This window comes from Pristiophorus japonicus, chromosome 21 (genome assembly GCF_044704955.1).
Source record: "Pristiophorus japonicus isolate sPriJap1 chromosome 21, sPriJap1.hap1, whole genome shotgun sequence".
Lineage (NCBI taxonomy): Eukaryota > Metazoa > Chordata > Chondrichthyes > Pristiophoridae > Pristiophorus > Pristiophorus japonicus.
The window spans coordinates 78,660,496-78,667,145 of NC_091997.1; positions in this window are offsets into that span (position 1 = coordinate 78,660,496).

A 6,650-nucleotide genomic window follows, 5' to 3' on the forward strand; every position below is an offset into this window, starting at 1 on the left:
GGACACAGGATGCCCCATTTGCTGGTGCTATGTCTGCAGTTAAAGGATTTTAAGTACAATGTTCGACAGCTGTGTGAGGTTTCCTTGCTGGGTGAGGACCAAAGAGCAAGAATGGGAATCCCGTGGGACTCAATTTTGAGATGGGGATTGCAGGAGAGTCTGCCCGAGTCTAGCGGAGCGGCGATTAATTTAATGTTTAGTTTGGCTAGATTTGTGATTGTGCAAAGAAGGAATGCTCTGTTTTATAAGGGGAGGAGAATAAACCTAAAGGAGCATTTTAAATACAAGCTAAAAGATCATTATAAGGCTCCGTGGATGTTTTATTCAGAAAATAATTTAAAGATAATATTTTATGATCAATTTGTAAAGCGCAAAAGATTATTATATGTTACAGGAGACAAATTAAACTTCAGGTTTTGATGTTAATATGTGTTGGAGGAACGGCTGTGCAAAGGGGCAGAATGGATTTGTATTATACAATAAAATGATCATGATGCTGTTAATGTTCAATAAATCTTAATATTTTTTTAAAAGTCGGTAACACTCTCGCCTCTGGGTCAGATGTTCGTGGGTTCAAGTCCCACTCCAGGGACCAGAGCACATAAATCTAGGCTGACACTCCAGTGCAGTGCTGAGGGAGTGCTGCACTGTCGGAGGTGCCGTCTTTTGGATGAGTCTCGTTAAACATTAAACTGAGCCCCATCTGCCCTCTCGGGTAGACATAAAAGATCCCATGGCATTATTTCGAAGAAGATCAAGGCAGTTATTCCGAGTGTCGTGGTCCTGGCCAATATTTATCCCTCAATCAACATAACATAAAAACAGATTATCTGGTCATTATCACATGGCTGTTTGTGGGAGCTTGCTGTTTGCAAATTGGCTGCTGTGTTTCCGACATTACAACAGTGACTACACTCCAAAAGTACTTCATTGGCTGTAAAGCACTTTGAGACGTTCGGTGGTCGTGAAAGGTGCTATATAAATGCAAGTCTTTCTTTCTTTATTCAGAGTTAAAGGTTATAGTATACCTGCCAGAACAAATGGCTTCACTGAGCAATCATCTGTGGAGCCTGTTCTGACAATCTGGTGGCTATGTGTACTCTATGTATAGCTCGCACCCGTCTTTGCACAATAGTGACCATGGAATGTCTAAATCTCGAACCTTTGAGCTCTCGTGCTAAATATAGTTACCAATTTCCCTTTGTTCAGCAAGAAAACAAGAGATCATGGTTACATATCCTCTTTTCAACATAATTAGATTCAAGGGGTGCAAGGACACGTGTTGTCAAAAGTCCACAGCTAGACATTAACCAAGAGATAAAAGCGTACGTGGCACGTCCATTTCTGTTATTTTAAGGTACACATTCAGACATTAGCTCATCTGACCCCTGACTGACTGACAGATCGCTGACCATCAGACTTCTTAACAGCTGCTGATGCTTTTAATGTCAGCTGTGGCTCAGTGGGTGGCACACTCACCTCTGAGTCAGAAGGTTGTGGGTTCAAGTCCCACTGCAGGGACCTGAGCACATAAATCTAGGCTGACACTCCAGTGCAGTGCTGAGGGAGCACTGCACTGTCGGAGGTGCTGTCTTTCAGATGAGACGTTGAACCGAGGCCCCGTCTGCCCTACCAGGTGGATGTAAAAGATCCTGCAGTACTAGTTCGAAGAAGAGCAGGGGAGTTATCCCCAGTGTCCTGGCCAATATACATCACAAAAACAGATTATCTGATCATTATCACATTGTGATTTGTGGGAGCAAGTTGGCTGCCACATTACAACAGTGACTACACTCCAAAAGTACTTCAATGGCTGTGAAGCACTTTGAGACGCCTGGTGGTTGTGAAAGGTGCAATATAAATGCAAGTCTTTCCTTCTTTACAGCTGTGGGGATTACGTTCCCATGGCAGAACAGCATGGAAGGAATTTCTTCTGGACTTGAGCTTCTTCGTTGCTGGCTTGTGTTGAAAGAGTGGATGACAGGGATCGCTTGTCTGCTTCGATCTTTCTACACTTGAAGAAACATTGCCTTATGAAAGGTGCGGCAATAATAATTTTACAGCCAATGAAGTGCTGTAATATAGGAAACACAGTAAGCTCCCACAAACTGCAACGTGATAAAACCAGCTCATGTTTCAGTGATGCTGGTTGAGGGATAAATATTGGCCAGGTGACCGGGGATAACGCCCCTGTTCTTTATTGAAATAGTGCCATGGGATCTTTTACATCCACCTGAGAGGGCAGACGGGACTCTGTTTAATGTCTCATCCGAAAGACGGCACCTCCGACAGTGCAGCGCTCCCTCAGTACCGCACTGGGAGTGTCAGCCTAGATTTTTCCAGCAGCGAGTCAGGGGTCCCGCTGATGGATGGGCTGGTAAATACACACCGACTTGGGCATGGGATCTTTTATGTCCGCCTGAGAGGGCAGACAGGAGCCTTGGTTCAACATCTCATCCGAAAGACAGCACCTCTGACCCTGCAGATCACTGACCCTCACTGCACTGGGAGTGTCCATCCCGATTATCTGCTCAGGCCTCTAGAGTGGGGCCTGTACTCAGAGCCTTCTGACTCAGACACGAGAATGCCACTGAGCCAAGGCTGACACCAAAAGTTTAAAAGGTATGTGATAAGCAAGGACGATGTAATCTTCTCACTATGTCGACGATGTGACTTAATGCATAGCAACCAGAAGAAACCTTTTTGCTGTGTTTGCAATGTTACTAACAGTGACCAGGGGAAATCATGCCATCTCCTTCATTTCCTACATTACAACAGTGACTACACTCCAAAAGTACTTCATTGGCTGTGAAGCGCTTTGAGACATCCGGTAGTTGTGAAAGGCCCTATATATATCCAAGTCTTTCTTTTCTTTCACTTCCCCTGCCGTAGCATTTTGGGACAACTTTAGTAATACTGGCGGTTTGATGAGTTAAGAAAAGGTTTTCAAATGCACATTCTGTGAAACTGATGCTCCACGGGAATTTCTGATGGGTAACAAATAGGGAAATATCTTTGTAACTTATTAAAGCTTCTGTACTCTGACAATCGAATCGAACACAATGGGCAGGTTGGTCGGGATTTTGCAGTCAGTGCTGCAACGAAGGATTGCGCCGTATGGAATGCGCTCTTACCTGCTGGGAACCTCCCTCCGGGAAGTTGCTGTCAGACGCTATGGAGTAGAGGGCAGTGTGGTGGCAGACAGATCCCGGGGGCACTCAGTACGCTCGAAATTGTGCTGCTACTTTGCTTCTTTTTTTGAAACGTACTGATTTAGAGCAAGTTACATTTGCAAGAATTGAAATTGAAAAGCACCGCTACCCTTCTGCGCTACACATTGCGCTGGATTTTTGGTTGGGCACTTCTTAGGGCGCGAATGGCAGCGGGGCGGTAAAGTTTGCGCCGGGAAATGGTTTGCAATGGCAGCCAGCAAATTCGGTTGCTGCGCCCCGAGAGAGTGGAACGGAGCGCTAAGGGACGCTACGGGATCAGCGCGAAACAAGTTTTGAGATCGGGACGTTAACGGGGTGAGGGGGGGGGGTGGGGGGGGGCGGGGAAACGTTGCACACCGGCGCGACGCTCCCCAGGCGGTACTGCTCCGCGCCCCCGCAAAACCGGCACCACGTTTCCCGGCGGGGCGCTGGAAGGTGGCCGCCCGGGGCGGTAATCACTCCCAGAAATCAAGTGCAGGCAGCGGAAAGAGCGTGCGGCAAACCAGTCCCACCCACCCCTTCCCTCAACGATTATCTGTTCTCCTACTGGACTGTTCAGCCACCTAAGGACTCATTTTGAGAGTGGAAGCAAGTCTTGCTCGTTTCCGAGGGACTGCCTATGATGATGATGCTGATAATCATTCCCAGAGCCATTACCGCCCCTCCGGTCTGCGCTATCAGAGGTGCGATTGGAATGAAAATCCAGTCGAACCAGTTCTCCAGTTAGAATGCTTCCATCCAAAGAGGACCAAGCCCCGACCTGCTGCGTAGAGTTGGAGAATTTTCCTCTCTGCAAACCAAATTTGAAGTGAGACTTTCTTGTACTCATTGGAATTCCTATAGGCTCCAGGAACTATGTTTGATCTTTCATAATATGCATTTCAGAATCGTCTTAAGCAAATCAATTTTTTTTTTCATGTACAAATTGCAAAGCTATTTTCACCACTTTGTGTTGCTGTTTAACCTTCCTTTTTTAATTAACGGCGTGCAATTTCTCAACGACCTTGTCAGGAGGTGTCCCCTTGCGCTGAGCAAACAAGCCCTGCTCCTGTTTGCACCAGCCGCAAACGTCCATATGTCGTTGCTGGGTAGTAGAGGGGCAAGTAGCTTAGCTCTGCGCCAGCAATGAGGATTTCCAAGTCGGTGCGGTCCATCTGTCAAGTCGGAATGTGATAGATCGGAAAGTTCGAGATTTAGCGTGTGCGCAAGCCTATGCGGAAATCCTGAACCTGCTGTGCATTCCAAAGGCGGTATGACGGCGAACTCCCAGAGCACGCTGAAACACCGACCGCAAATTCTGACCCTTTTTTTTAATAAAGCAGTTACGCATTTTTCAGGGTTCTAAATAATCTGGCAATGTTCCATTATGCATTTGGCTTACCAGCTACTTTTTTGTTGCTAATGAAATCACATCTTGTGAAGTTAAGAGTTGTGCACACATTTCAACCACATTGCAGGCTGCTTCCTTGGAAGAGTGGTGATACATCATCCTGGACATTCTAGGCATTCCAGAACTCAGCGCATTACACATTGTGGCTTTCTCTACATAAAGCAGGAGTTATAGTGATAGGTTAACAAAAGGCCACATTATGGCAGAGCGGTTTAGTGTGTTAACCTTGTATCCCATTTCATTTGACTCTAAGTCTCTCCTTTTGTGCTTGTAAGGGGTTTTCTCAGGGAGTGTTGTTGTGCCTTGGGTGTCTCTCTCTGGGCTTCTGCCCTCACAGCTTATGCCTGGCCTGTGAGGTACCCTGAGTGCTGCAAGAGCACCCCTGGAGAGACTGTGTCCACAGCTTATGAAGGGGGTTTTGAGACTCGTGCGTCCCCACAGCTTATGCCTAGCCTGTGAGGCACCTGTGAGTATCAAACACTCCTAACCCCTTCTTCCCTAGCCTGTGACACACAGTTGAGCGTTTTCGAGGCACTCCTAGCTTCCCTTACACTGTTCTGACATAAGACTCACGATCAGGAGATGTAATACAATAGAACTGAGACAAGGTGATTCCAAGAGGAACTTTAGGCTTCCAATTTATTTGACAAGGTGTATCTCAACAAACAGCAATACACCAACAAAACAATCCCCCTAAATCCCACTAAGCGGACACAATGAAAATCTTTACACAAGTTTAGCAGTACAATGCCCAACCTCCCATCTTTCCTGGCCTAACTGAGTTGGGAGTTCCGGGGACCAGAGGTTATACTCACTACTGTGCCTTCTGCAGTCTGGTGGTTTGTTTCTTCTATCTTCGGTGTCTTCGGACACTGGTTTACCTTCAGTGTCGAGAATCTTGCTGGTTGTGGTTGTTGGATGACGAGGGCAGGGAAAAATCACCACCCCCCTACGTCAGAAACCCTTTTTTTATAGCCAGATTATCCAGTCCGCCTCTCCTGCTGAAGTCGATTCTTCTCATTGGTGGACTTTGTGATTTTGAAAAATGCAGCAGTTTTAGATTATTGCGGGGATTTTCCCTACTGTTAACCTACTCAAGGTTTGAGTGGGTGTTGATTGCATTGGCTTCCTGTAGCCATTGTATAGGCCCTTGGGTTGTTTTGGGTTCCCTGGTTTCGAAATGTCTGCATAATTATCCTTCAATTGAGTTTTCCTAACCTACTCAAAGTTTGAGTAGGTGTTAATTGGGTTGGCCTCCTGTAGCCAAACCTTCCATAGTGTAAACATGGGGAAGACAATAGTCCGATAATGGCTGTGAGTCAGTCCCAGTTTTCGAGCAAGTGCTCTCCCATTGGCTTGAAAGCCCCATGCTTCGGGCTGACTCTGTCTCACCATTGGTCCCCCCCCCCCGGTGTCCTCCCCAGTCCAATCACTGCTCTGCCAAGGTCAAACTGTTATCGGTTTCAATACACAGCACAGACTGATCCCACAGCCCTTTTCCTTCTGGGTAAAATGAGGGGGTTTTCGTCCTCCCCTACATGCTTATAAATATTGTCCAATTCTCATGATGTGAACTATACATTTCCCGTAAGAAGCTCTTGAGGTAAACGTGTTGAATGTAATGCAAGTATTAGATTCAGTATGAACTAAATCTGTGACTGGTGTTTTGGTATGCAGAACTGAAACAGTTAGACAAATAAACCACAGACTTGGATGCAGAGTGAAGTGACATGGCTACAAGACCCTGTTACACTGAAGTTTATTCATGACAAAAACGTTCCCACCGTGAACAGCACTCCTCCTCCGCCAATCTCTAGAGGCCCAACAACACCAAATTGCATCTATATAGCGCCTTTAACGTAGTAAAACGTCCCAAGGTGCTTCACAGGAGTATAATCAGTCAAGTTATGAAACTGAGCCACGTAAAGACATACCAGGACAAGTGACCAAAAGCTTGGTCAAAGAGGCAGGTTTTAAGGAGCGACTTAAAGGAGGAGAGAGAGGCGGAGAGGTTTAGGAAGTGAATTCCAAAGCTTAGAGCAGCTTAG